This window comes from Myxocyprinus asiaticus, chromosome 38 (assembly GCF_019703515.2).
Source record: "Myxocyprinus asiaticus isolate MX2 ecotype Aquarium Trade chromosome 38, UBuf_Myxa_2, whole genome shotgun sequence".
NCBI lineage: Eukaryota > Metazoa > Chordata > Actinopteri > Cypriniformes > Catostomidae > Myxocyprinus > Myxocyprinus asiaticus.
Window position 1 is genome coordinate 17,489,535 of NC_059381.1, and position 15,212 is coordinate 17,504,746.

Here is a 15,212-nt window from a genome sequence, read left to right on the forward strand (position 1 = left end):
CCACAAATGCTATCAATTGAGTTTAACTTGTATTGAACCCTGAATATTCCTTTAATGAAAATCTGTTTTAATGTGGTCCCAGCATGTGTTATGATAGGGAAAGTATGAAATATATTGATTATAAAAGGAGTAACATATTTTTTTTAAATAATTTTTAAAATTAAACAAAAACTGTTTAAAAACTTGGCAAATAATATCTATATTACACCTATATATTAACCCATACTATATTATTAAATTCTATTTTATTTTGTTTGTAAAAAAAAAAACAAAAAAAAAACAAAACAGAGTACATCTTAGAGTTAAATTTTAGTACATGCCTGTTTCACAAATTAATCTCTATAGTCTTTTCCAGCAGTCCCATTTTGCACGTCCACTGAAACAGATCCATTCCTTCCCACTATTGTCAAACAATTTGTTGCAGTGTTACAGGGGTTTAGGAAGGTGCTCTTCTGTTTTTTTCTTCTGCCATCTAGTGCTTCAGAAGAAATAGCATCCAATTGGTCTTTTACCACTGGGCACATTTAGCCCCATTGTACCCTATCATATAAACACATGGATAAAATCAAGTCAAATCATGTTCAAAACTGTATAAAAATAAATAAATAAATAAAAAATAATACAATTTGCATGGGAAAAATGCAGTACCCAGTGAAGCAGGTGGAGAAGCTAGAGAACAGTATGGGATAGGTTTTTAGGTTAAATTTGATACATAGATGTGCAAAAAAATATTTAAAGCTGCATAACCTCCAGAAAGTCAGAAGGTGAATGTCCACAACATCCCATACGGGTCAAAATTTCACAAAGACAATAGGAGCATTGAGTAAAAAGTAGCAAAAACTTTGGATAACATTTCGTTCACAAATGTGACATTCCACAACAGTTATTTGGGTCAGACCCTTCACTAGACATATTATTGTCTAGTGGTTGTACAATGCAGGCCAAAGCCTGCTCCACTTAAACTAGATCATCCTTTTGATTTTCATAAACACACACTGAATAGAGTTAAATGTTGGAAATGCGAGGCATGCCTCTATTAAAAAAGAACAATGTATTTACTATTATCCAGGATTTGGTGACTGCTGCCCCATCAGCTTTATTCAGTTTGTGTTTCTAAAATCTAAGCCACCTTTGCAATTACAGTGTTCCACACCTTGTTATTTATTGTGCTTTTTATTTTGCAATTCTCAGACTCTGTTATTCAGTTTTTTAATATTTCACTCCTGATAATTGATGCCTAACATTTTCATGTATTTTCACACAGGAACTGTTTTCTATAAGAAAACCTCTAGAACTTCATCATTAAACTTATTAGGAGCTGTCAAAAGACTCACTAGATAATAATTTTTTTATTGCCCCATGTCAGTACTAGTACTGTAGATCTAAAGAAAAATGTGTCCTTGGTGATGATGCCTTTGCTAAAACCGTACAGCACAGCATCTGAAAATGATGGACAAATCACTGTCAGGAATTATGACCTTCAAATAGGTCCTAAAGCAGTTGACACTAGCATGATATTTAAATATGGCCTATTTATAGTTTTTCACCTTTTATATCAGCATACCTGTATTTGCGTGGACAACTATGGTGACCAACTATGTATTCCTGGTCAAAGCAGAACCGACGGCAGAGTCCTCCATAGCCACAAGTCCAATTCTGCACTTCAGCATTATCCGCTGGTACAAAATGTAATGTAATGTCAAGTAAAGTTTTGCATGTGTCATTTGCTCAACAAAAATATTAATGTAAACACTGCACCCAAGTTTTTAATGCTATTGGTTAATGCAAACAGATACAGATGTGAGTGATAATCAAACACATTTAAAGAACATTATTACATAGTTAATACATTATCATTACATAAATGTATAAATTAAACTGGTATTTGAAAGATATACGTTCTGCTTTCTTTTAACACATCTATATCATACCAAAACATCCCTCACACTCTCATCTTATCCACATACAAAGCATACTAACACAGACAAATCCTCCTACCATTCCCTGCAAAAAGGGCAAGCAACATAACGAACAGAACCATGCCAAGTTTCTTCATAGTTTGGCAGTCTCAGCTGTTTAGGCTGTGCTAATGGCAGTGCTGATGATTCATTTATACACCATTCAAAGGGGAGGAGTCCAGAGGGAGCTGGCTAAATTATAGCTAGAGACACATTTTCTAAGAGATACCTCAAAATTAGGAAGAAGGATTCTGTCCTGGAAAGTTGCTGACCTGAGGATTAGCTTTTACTCTGCCACAGCTTCTGAAAAAGCATTTTATCTAAGGCTCATCTAAACATATTCAGAACTTGAATTTTAACAGTGCTGTGTCAACAACAACAGAGAGATACATATAATTGGTGTCATTGGCATCACAGTGGGTTTTAGCATTAGAAACATGATCTGGAAAGTCATTGAGTGTCATGCTTATTAGCATAGTAATGTAATGTTAAGTACACTGTAAAAAACAATAAACCACATTAAACTTAAGTTAAAGGGGTCACGACATACTCTTTTTATAATTTTATTATCTTTCCTGAGGTCCAATTATAATGTTAGTTAAATTATTTTTATTTATTTATTTATTTTTGCACCAAACAATCATAATTTAAGGCCCAAACATACTCTACGTAAGTACGTGAATGCAAAAGCATCTTGCTACGCAAGACACATCCAGTTTAATGGCTCAGACATTTGAAGGTAACTCTATCGCCCCCTTGAGTACTGAGGTTTGTTCCCGCCATGGTAACGCAATACGTCGTGTTGGCAATGCGGTGGCCAAGTGATCTCATCTGCGTTCACGTACTTGTGTAGAGTATGTTTCGGTCTTTAGTCATATATAATAATTTTCCACCCTGTCACTGGCCCTCTGTCTGAAATGCTCGGTTTTAAGCTGTATGGCCCTTTAAGACTTCAATGTAATCGCCCACTGTTGTGACTGGCTCACATCGTGCACATACACATAACGTACACCCAACACATTTCATCTGAATGTCTCAAACTGTTCACTCAAGTACAGCATAAACTTCCCCATCTTTCAATAACAGTTCCTTTGCAAAGCTTGAATCATATTGTGACTGTTTCACAAGCAATACATGCTGAAATGTTCTGAATACACAAAGGTAATACAATCCACAATAATGTTGGGTGCTTCACCCGGCTTCAACAGGCCACAGCAGAGATGCTGGTCTTCACATCTCACATCTTTCATGTTTGTTTACACACAGGACTGCATGTGTTTCTCCCAGTCAGTAGCAGCAACAGAAAGAGATGCATTTTTAAAAGTTGTGCTTGTACCGCACTTAAAACATGGAGCACAACACCGGAAATGCATCAAAACGATCCAAGACATCCATGATTACAAAAGACCAACAATTAAAAATAGCACAGATGGGTGCAAAAATGGTCCAGGATGCCTTCAAAACAGCACAAAAGATAGAAAGCGCAGCTGAATGAAACACAATGGGGGATCTTTTTTAGAGTTATAACTTGACATTACATCTTTTAAAAGTGGCATGAGAGGCATGATAACGTGCACGTTTATGTAGAAAAACATTTAAATCCAGATGAAGGTGTCCTGTGTAAGTCGATTTTGGATGAATCTCCCATGACAGGCCCCATCTCTCTTCTCTTCACCTGTGTAACTGACTGAGCACCAGTGGGTGGGGCCAAGGGTGCAATGACAGGAAAATAGGCGTTGAGATGTCCACAAATTCCAAACGAGATGTTTTTGCAGCTTGGTTTAAATAAATGCTCTTTTTCTATTAAGGGGGAAGTTTTCAGTACTGAAACTTACAGTATGTTTTTATAGTACAATGACATCTTATATGTCAAAAGATCAAGGAAAATTTGATTACTCATATCATGACCCATTTAAACCAAATTGGTGACAGCCTTCTAAGTTCAATGACTTTTTGCAACCACTTTTGAATTAAATCGAGTTTAAACTTGATATAATAAAATAGAAATTACAGTCATGATTGTGACAAATTAAATGGATGGAAACAAAGCTGTAGTAATGACATAATGATGGTATTTATTTATTTATTTTATTTTATTTATTTTTTTTTTACAGTCCAATAATATGCATGCAAAACAATGAGCAGGAAAATCTCAAAACCATTAAGCAAATGTACATGCTTTTAAATTCTAAAACTACACTCAAAAGAACAGCTCTTTGGCTGAACTTGATTCATTCGTGGACAGTGATTCCACATGTTTGAAATTAGTTTTCTTAATTTAAAAGTACTATGTAATCGCAATACAAAAACTTTGTGTAGAAAGTACCTAATTGAATGGGGTAAACTCAACAAAATTAGATGTTTTAATGTAACTTAAATAAATCTCTTATATTTCTTTATGTACTAACTAGTGAAAGTGAATGTAAACATGCTACATGCTGGTTGGAAGAACTACAGAGTGTAGTTTTGTAACTATGCTATGGTTAGCACAACAATTGCTCAACGAAGTGACCAATCAATTGCACGTATGTTATCTACCATTTCCTCATTAGCTCAAGCGCCACTCTTCACCATAATGATAACCCCCAAAACTCCAACATAACAGAGACTCTTTAAAAATCTCAACATAAAAAACATTTAACTCTAACAAGTGTCCCCTTAATAAACATCTTGCACAAAACAGATAAAATAACATTTAATTTTAACCCAATTTTAACCAAACAGAAAATGTCTCAGTGGAAATCCTACCTAAAGAAACACAGCGTTATCTGCTTTATCAGTAGCCTCATATTGTATGCCTTCATTTAAAAACAAATCCTGCAGCACCTGTACTGCAATAGCACTCTGTATTTAATTTAATTTAATTTAATTATTTTTAATAGTTTATCATATCTTAAAAAGTAAAAGTTTTTTTTACTGATGGCAGTGTACTCGTGGCCTTATTTAGACTGGCCCTGGCAGGCTACATTATACAGTAGGCTAATCAGGAATTATAATTTTAATATAACATCTCTGTTAATTAAAGGTGGATGTTACATGTAAACAAAATAATAAGGAAAAGACCTTCCCTGTATGTTTTTCCAAACACTGCTGAAAACATCACTGCCTTGACATAATTTGGAATAAATGCTGGATTTTAAGCGTCATACAACAGTGATCACTGTACAGATCTCATATATCGAATGCATGTGTAAACCAGCAGATGTCACTGTAGTATTATAAACAGAACATCGGATGGCTGATAAGCTGGAAGCAAATGTCCATACCATCAGCACTGAATGTCACTAAATCATGTTTATGGTTAAATTAATCAAGTTTCTTTCTCTAAATTCCCTTATAATGTCAATATCTTGTTGATCAAATCTTTTATTCATAGTAATGCATATTTTCAGTGGAACAAAATGTTCTATGTGTACTTTCTTCAATAATGTTACAGTATACATTTTAAATAAGCCATCTGATCTTAAAAATGTTTCTGCAGGAAATTTAGTTAGTGTCCATTAAGTGTTCACAAAAGCAATCAACCAGACTTATCTGTTTTTAAAGTAGCTCATTCTTCGTTCTCACCTAATTTTGTTTAATGGAATATGGGTCCAGCCACATCTTTAAGATAACATATCAGCTTATGGGGAATTTAACAAAGCAAGCTAAATTGGTATAAAGAGTGAAAATGGGTCATGGCTTTATTAGCCATTTTTCTAATGTGATTCATCCAATGCATCACAAGGCTATTATAGAGGGACCAAATACAATATATATATATTCTCCCTGGGCACAGGGAGAAGAACATTAGAGAGACTGTAAATTAATCTCACTGTATCTACTGTAGTGTTTGAGTCTAACGATGGAAACCCAGAATTATGTTGGAAATGTAGCACTCTGTTTTAAAACTTCTCAAGGGTGCACACTGCGGACAATTCATTTCTGACTTACCACACCGTTGCTGAAAATTACTGTAGACAAATTATGCTATATGACAGGCTTTTAAGCCATCTATAACTGTAAATGGACACATTTCCTTGTGTTTCATTCTACTTTTATTTCAGAAGGGTGAAACCATGGAGACTGGATCTCCAACATACTGCCAATAAAAAAAAAACCAAAATGGAACTATGACTCACTGATCTATATCATGGTGAAGATTGAAATGCCTGTGACAATGACAGCAAATGAACTGACCTTGCTTTCAAACTTGAAATCCCCTCAAATCTGTGGGTTGATACTGAGGACCAGGGGTGCCTGCAGGATTTAATCTCAGGGTACGCACAGAGCCACAATTAAACTGCCTCCACAGCTCCAGTTCAACATCAGCGGCATCCAGATTGGGTATCAGTGCCCTGTTCTCATTTTTTTATCTCCTGCCAAACCTTATCCGACAATAATGACAGTTTGTCCGGCAGCAAACACTGGCCTTTTAGTCGTGGGAGTGCCAGGCAAACTCGGTCTCTCACTTCAGATGCGAGGTAGTCGATGAATGGAAGAAACAGATTCTGTTGACCATCGCCAGTAGTCCTCTGGGGTTGTTGCTGGTGTGTTTGACCTCTTTGTCTGCATTGTTACTATGCGAGGAACCGAGGGATTGATATGAAGTTTGGCAGCCAACTCACAGCTTTGATCCCATATTTTTCCAAATGTCTCATCTTCCCTTTTTATTTTGAAGCAGCGACAGTAGCGCACTGGCATCACTTGGTAGATCACAAGTTGGGTTTTGCAAACTGTTGCAGAGAGGCATTAGATATTGCAGCAAACCCTGAATCACAATGATGCTGATAATAAAATCAAATGACTCCATTGTTCTGCTTAGAGACATCACTGTATTGCAGCTTTTGGGGTCCCCCTCAGTCTTTAGTTGATCCATTGTCACACAGATGTTCTCATAGTTTTGGATGACAGTGCTAATGCACACATCGTGCTGAGACCAGCATGTATTGGAAAACTTTTGTAAACGCTGATTCGTGCTGCTGTCACTTAAAAATATTTGCAGCCATTTTGGTGAAGCTGTTATGAAGAACATATGTCTTGTATGGCATTCAGTGTGTTTCGAACCAACGGGATATGCATTGAGTGCACTATTGCCAAATTAATTGCATGGTTTCTGCAATGCACATAGGTGGCAGCAGGATACAACAATTTAATGCAGGCTTGTACACCTTGCACCTTGCCACTTACGTTCGCAGCCCCATCATATCCCTGTCCCACCATATTAACAGGTTGTAAATTAAATTCTTCTAGCTTGTCCAGAAACATTTTTGTCAAGGTCTCACTGGTAGTATCAGTAGTGGAAATATCTCAAGAATTGTGTTCTGAATCTGTTTCCTACACAACTCAATTAGTTTGTTTTGTATATGATGTCCACAGTAATTTGCGTTTGAAGGTACAAGCTGCAAATACTGTTCCCTTATGAGTACACTTGACATTGTGTAACAACGCATATGGGAATACCTTCTTATACGACCTAGTTGAAACCTCTATACAATAATGCCAATATTCTAAAATTGGCTTTGGTGTTTGAGCCCCGCCTGTTTTGGTGCAAAACTGTCCACTATAAAAACAGGTGCACAAACACCATTTCCTCAGAATTTCTTCCTTCAAGACAGCGATCATCTCTTGTCTAGAAGCCCTCTACCTTCGCCTTCGATATACACAAGTCAGTGGGTGGAATCTTTGCGGGAATACTTTCCGCTCCACTGCAGTGCTCCGGCGAACATCACACCGCCTCACAGATTGACGCTTCGCTGGTGAATGGGCGTCAGCATCCCGATTCCCCACAGTGCTTCGGCAGGGTTTGTGTATCCTTACAAAGCAATTGTATATTGTGTGATATAAATATATATTAACTTATATATTTATAGATCTAAAAGAGTCACTTATGTGTTCGCGACTTTTTAAAGATGTCTTTCCCTAAGTGTTCCTTGTGAGAGAGGCACATCCCACCATCAGTTCAGCTTGGGAGCTGCGTTTACTGTCTGGGATGCGCCCACACAGAGTCAGCTCTCATGGAGACAGACTGTCCTCCCTTTGAGGGCATGAGTTACAAGACGCTTCGCTCATGAATCACCCTCGTTCTGAGGGACAATTCAGCCTCACACGCCCTCCCCCTCCTCACGGGTGGTCTCTTCTGTGATACCCGAGGATTCACATAAGGAGGCTCAGCGGGGCCGCGAGGTCGAGCAGGATGACTTTGAGGTGGTCCTCATGGCGGCAAACGCCCCGCAAGCCCTCAATCTCTCCGAAGCGCATATTTTTCGATACGCTATGTACGAGACGAGCTCTGACTTTCTGAAAGAGCGGGCAGCCTCGTTTCGTGCAGTGGTTCTGACATTGGGGATGATAACGATTAAGTCATGTCTCTCGCTGCATCAGGCGAGTGGTCAGTGGATGATGCTGCCGCCCCTCCCCCCAGCGATGGAGAGGAACGTGCACACGCCATTGACAGGGAGATGCTACGCATCCTTATAAGGGCGGTCGAAGAGCTTCACCTTGAGTGGTCTCCCCCAGAAGAACCTGAACAGTTTCGCCTCGATGAATGGTTCCTGCAGTCCAGATGCCGTCAAACGGCAGCATCCCACAAATCTGCCCCATTCTTCCCCGAAGTTCATAACGAACTATCTAAGTCTTGGCACGCGCCCTTCTCGGCACGCTCGTGCAGTGACGCCATCTTCTTTAATGTGGATCATGGGGAAGAAAATGGTTATGCCCAATTACCCCCTGTGGAGGAGGCGGTAGCGGTACACCTCTGCCCAGCGAGTAAAAGGGCGTGGAAATCCTTACATCCTTCCAAACCATGTCGACAAACGTCCGCACTGGCGGGAAAAGCGTACTCAGTGGCAGGACAAGCTGGATCAGCACTCCACGCAATGGTGGTGCTTCAGGTATTTCAAGCCAAACTCCTCAGGCAAATGGATGAGCATGGCTTCGATCCAGAGACATTCAAAGAGCTCCACACCGCTACAGACTTAATGCTGTATACCACGAAAGTCACTGCACAGGCCATCAGCAAGTTCATGGGCAACCTGGCAGTTCTGGATTGACATATATGGCTGACCCTCACAGAAATGAGTGATAAGGAAAAAGCCTCTCTTTTGGATGCTCCAGTGTCTCCAGCCGGCCTATTTGGTGGCTCTGTGAATAAGTTTGCTGAGCGTTACTTCATGACTCAGCAGCAGTCACAGTCTATGAGACACTTTATGCCCAAACGGAGTATATAACAGCCAGTTTGCCCTTGCTCTGTTTTGAGCCAGCACCCGACTAAAAGCCCCATACCTGCTGCATCACCGGCACCTGCATATCAGCAATTGCAGCAAAAGCGCTCCTGATGCGCGCAACCCTTTGAAGTGTAAAGCAGAGCCTGCAGTTCCCTCTGAGTCTGCTCCAAGAAAGGCTCCATTGGAGACACAAAACACTGTTCCCTATCTCCCCACTACTGGTTGTCGGGAAAGGAATATTGTTGTTCACAATATTGTTCAAAATGTTGTTTCTGTGTCTTGCACTCAAATAAATGCAATACAAAATGCAATAAGAGCAAAAAAGAATACAGCTCTCGTTGCAAATGCATGAGATGCTCACACATTCTCAAAAAAGAGCCCTTTTCCTCTTCAGACCACACACATTAAGCGCAACCACTTCCCTATAATGAGCGTCGCATCATATCATAGCAAACTAAATCGCCCCCTGTCCCATTACACGGAGGTGTGGCGAGCCCTAACGGGTATTTCAGAATGGGTGCAAAAAAATGATCGGACATGGTTATACGATCCAATTTGCACGCCGGCCACCCCCTTTCAACGGCGTTCTGTCTTCCACAGTTTCACCCGAAGATGCGCCAGTGTTACGAGCTGAAATACACAATCTCAATGTGAAAATTGCAATAGAGAATGTGCCAAATTGTCAAGCACAAAAAGGATTTTACAGCCGTTATTTTCTTGTTCCAAAGAAAGATGGTGGACTTCGGCCAATCCTGGATCTGAGACATTTAAATCGCGCACTCATAAAGCCCCCATTCAAAATGATTACTCAGAAATGGATCTTATCACATGTATGCCCACACGATTGGTTTGCGTCGATAGATCTGAAGGATGCATACTTTCATATCCAAATTGTATGACATCACAGGATGTTTTTGAGATTCACGTTCGAGGGAACAGCATATCAATTCAAAGTCCTGCCCTTCGGACTGTCTCTGGCTCCTCACACATTCACGAAGTGCATCGATGCGGTTCTCGCCCCTCTGAGACTGAGCGGAGTACGCATCTTGAACTACCTCGACGAATGGCTTTTACTGGCGCAATAAGAGGCTTTGTTATGCCAGCACAGAGACTTACTGCTTCAGCATCGAAGAGCACGCTCTCCCCAAGTTAACAAATCTCCTTTTTGGAAGTCTGCCTCGACTCCACGAGCGGGCGCGTGCACCTCACGAGCGAGCGCATTCAGGCCATTCTACAGTGTCTGTCTCAGTTCAAACTGGGGAGAACACTTCCACTGAAGCTGTTTCAGAAAGCATTGGGATTTATGGCGGCGGCATCTAAGAGGAAAGCGAAGAAAGCACGGCACATCAACCGCCTAGAGGTATAGGTTGTATTTCTAGTCTTAAAGGCTTTTCAGTCAGAAATAGCGAACTGTTATGTCCTGGTTCATTCAGACAACATGACAGTTGAAGCACATATAAACCGCCAAGGCAGAATGTTATTCACCACCACTGTTGAGACTGACGCATCGCCTCCTCCTATGGAGTGAGCATAATCTCCTCTCCCTGAGAGTGACATCTATCCCAGGCTGCCTGAATTATGGTGCGGACCTACTGTCACGCCAAGGGGTGTTACCTGGCGAATGGAGACTTAATCTTCAAACTGTATTGAGGATTTGGGAAATATTTGGCATAGTGTAGAATGCCCACTGTCCCCTCTTGTACTCGAAGTCCCAAGCCCCGCTGAGAGCAGACGCAATGGTACACAAATGGCTGGCGAAACGCAAATATGCGTTTCCCCCGGTATGCCTGATTCACTCTGTCATATGCAAAGTCCGAGAGGACAAGGAAACAGTTCTATTAGTTGCGCTGAAATGGCCCAATCAGCCATGGTTTCCAGAAATTATGGAGATGCTGTACAGCTCGCCATGGGAAATACCTCTAAGGAGGGATCTCCTTTCTCAAGCGCAAGGCACAATCTGGCATCCACAACCCCAGCTGTGGAACCTGCATGTGTGGCCCATGAACGGGGCGCACTAGACTTGCCAGAACTGATGCGTTCAGTCATGAACACCATTTTACAGGCCAGAGTACCGTCCACGAGACGCCTCTACGTGCTTTTAAATTGCAGAAATTCTGAGGAAATGGTGTTTGTGCACCTGTTTTTATAGCAGACAGTTTCGCGGCAAAACAGGCAGGGTTCAAACACCATAGCCAATATTAGAATATTGCCGTTATTGTAGAGAGGTTTCAACTAGGTCGTATAAGAAGGTATTGCCACATGCGTTGCTACGCAATGTCTCGTTCCCTTCGTCTCAGAGAACCGAGGTTATGTACGTAACCGAGACGTTTTAAGGTTGCATCACCATCTGCACGAAAGTTAAGGAACGCATGGAAATTGCTGTGTTCGTCTGTAAGCAGACCTCTAAGAGGTACATTTTGCTGTCTGCAAATAGCAATTAAATCAATTATTGCTTTTACACCATACCTGTTGTGTTCTGTTGTGTCTTGGTGGGAGCGATCTAATGCTGTACAAATTGACTGTCTCTTTCCTGTACACACACGTAGAAAATCTGTTGCATGTAACTGAGCACTCTGATATGCTTGTGTGGATAGATGCTTCGTGACAATTTTTTTGGCATTACTCCAGTCATTGAGCAGTTTTGTCCTGAGAATCATGTCGCCAGATGAGAAAAGTATGCAGGCCACACAGAGCAGGCTATCCTTTGATATGCTGTTTCTCAACATTGGATATAAAGCCTCATTGAAAAACTCATTAGGGATTTTCTTTGCTCTCCAAAAATGGACCTTGATGGAGCGAACCAGTCTCTGGGCGGTATGAATCTACTTTGCAGTGCATTGAGTTTAACAGAATCAGTGGCCAATTTAGGCTCATCTCATTTAAATTTGCCAATATATGATACGTCAGTTACTGGTAGGGCAGTTAACAGATATCTGTGGGCTGTCAGGACCAGCAGAAGGTTGCTGTAGGAGGGAAAAGGCTCCATGGGAGGAGGCTGAGCACCTAGCATTAGATGCATCCTATGAAAGAGGTGGGGGTTCCCTGGACTCAGGTGCCAAGGAAACTGCGATTTCCAGGGGAGGAGGAGTGATTAAATTTGCTTCATTTGCCACAATAATTTTAGGCATTTTTGCAAATGTTTCAATCACGTTTAGCTGTTTTAGGGTTTAAACACCTTTAGGGTTAGGGTTGTAATTACCAGTTTGTAACCTGAAAAAAATGTCCTCATAAACCACCCAAACCTGTACACACACACACATACACACACACGCACGTTGATGCGGCTATCCTTATGAGGACTCTCCACAGACATAATGATTTTTTATACTGTAGAAACTATAGATTCTATCCCCTAACCCTAACCCTACCCCTAAACTTAACACTCACAAAAAAAAAAAAAAAAAAAAAAATCTGTATTTTTACATTTACATGTTTTTTTTAAGCGATTTGAATTATGGGGACACTAGAAATGTCGGTAACACTTTAGAATAATGGTCCATCATTAATAGGTAATTATGCAGGAATTAATACAGGATTGATGAGTAGTACTACATTATTGCTTTAATTAATTTATTGTTACAACTATTTACTAATATGGAAACATGATTAACCAATAAGTAAGTAATAGTGAATTGATGACTGAGGTAGTTCACTGTTAGGTAATCACTAATTAGTGAATTTGATTTTCCTCATTGAGAACTATCTACTAACTATGGCTAATTTAAAATAACTACTTATTAATTACTAATCAAAACATAAACAGTGTCTAAAATGTGAATGATTGTTTTTATTGTGAACATGATCATGAAATGCACCTTCAGAGAAACATGCGCCTCACGTGTGTTCTTTGTGGGAATTAATTTGTATGGAATTGAATGTAACAGCTCCCTAAATCATGGCTACAGTGTCTGATAGAGTATCATAATCAGCTTACAGATGTATGTGCCCAACATGTGTATTCCTTAGGATATCTCTGTTCATTACAAATTATTAACTTCGGCAGGTTTGATATTGCTGGAGGCCTTTTTTAAATAATTCTGGTAACCCATAAGTAATGAGTCAGGTGTTACCACATAAACACGAAGGAATTACTAATTATTTAAAAGGAGGGTCATGGTAACGCATTATTAATTAATGAATACACACTTGAATATACACAACATTTTATTTATTTATTTTTTTTTACAAAACATTAAAAAAATTAATTTTTTATTCCTAGATACTGTAGGTTAATCTTACAAGAAGTGTTTAATTTTATGTAAAGTGTGGCAGGGCGGAGGGCAGGGCCGGGTCGTGATTCCGCACACCCGGCCCCTAATTAGGCTGATTAAGCTTGAGAGGGATAAGGCCGACTGGAGACGGCAGTGCGAGAGAGAGAGAGAGTTGCGGACAGCTGTCTGACACCTATGTGTGTGTTTGTCTTTTTGGTTCAGTTTATCATTAAACCTTTATTTATATAGTGAGTGAGTGTCATGTCCATCAAGCTTCTAATCCAATCAGGGTTCGCCATATTCAATGCTCGCGCTGAAACTGAAAGAAGAGCGAGTGCGATTTTGCTCCGCCCTCCTGTCGATCCGCCTGCATGTGGTAAACTTCAACATCTGTTCTGTTCTGTTCTGTTCATACCGAACATAGGCAAAGGAGTAAGCATGTCAAATTAATTTGATAATAACTGTACCTATTTACAGAGTGGGCTGTCTAGGGCGGAAGTACACAGGTGGAATTGGCCTAATGGTGCATGCTGGTTTTTTCTCTGTTTTCTGTTGAAGTCTTGTGGAGATCAACACACTTGTCCTTTTTTGACACATAATTTTATTATTTTACTTTATGTTAAGATATAAGACTTTTAAAGCATGTAGTAACCATGAGCACCAGCAGTTAAAAGCATTATCCTGCTAAAGGTTTGTAGCCTGTGCAATAGAGAATGTGAAGCTATGTCACGCCGCGTTGCATGCTGGGATGGGCCACGATCTTGGGAGGATCATGCTCTGCTAGTGTTAAAACCGGAATTATATGGAGAAGGGAAAAGAAAAAGAATGTGGGCCCTACTGGGACAAACTGAGAAATTAAACACCATTAATGACATAGATCCATATGAGTTGGCAGCCCAAGAATGGATTTCAAACCCCGAAGCACTACCTCCACTGACATACCCAGACATCGTGAACTACCTCATTTTTGGTAAACACTCTGCACGAGTTTAAATGCTACAAATCCCTAGAAGCTCATGAACAATTTTGCAGTGGCTGGGTGCAAGATCTGCTAAGCCACAAGCTGGCAAACTGCGAAAGCACAGTCATACTTGCAAAGGTAAGGTGTTACTCCTCAGTTTTGTCTTAATCATTAAACCAAACCATACAAAGAACGTTAAAAAATACTCAGCTATGTGCATAATACACACACACACACACACACACACACACACAAACCTATGTTTACACTTCACATGCCGTCATAACATTTTTTTGAAGAAATATATTGTACAATTAAGGTCAAAGTTACACACCACGGGACTCACCAGTGGCAGAGCTAGGGGGTGGCCAGGGGTGGCCAGGGGTGGCCATGGCCACCATGGACCGAAGCCTGGCCACCCCATTGGTCACCCCACTCGCAACTGTCGCTTTGGTCATTTTTTGTCTTGGACACAATTTAGTTTTTAGAGGTGGAACTGTCTCTGTACAACCGCAACACACAGGAGTCTTATTATGTGTACACACCGAGGTCGCCGCACCTCTCTGTCCCGGGTGTCACTGTATCAACACCACCCCCCCCCCCCCCCCCGACGATACGGAAATGCTGCCTGAAATTTCTGTGCCACTACAGACTGATCGCTGTCCCCTGCCAAGCCACCCCTGTGAAAAACTCCTGGCTCCACCCCTGGGACTCACCTGATTGAAAATGCAGAGAACACACTCTCATTGACACAGAGATGTTGCTATAACTAATGTCTTTTCGTCTTGCTGCCGCTATCCATGCCATGTGACGTCTTCTTATTACCTCCTCAACATGCTTTCCTTCACATTGTTTACACATCGGAAAAAGGAAAAAA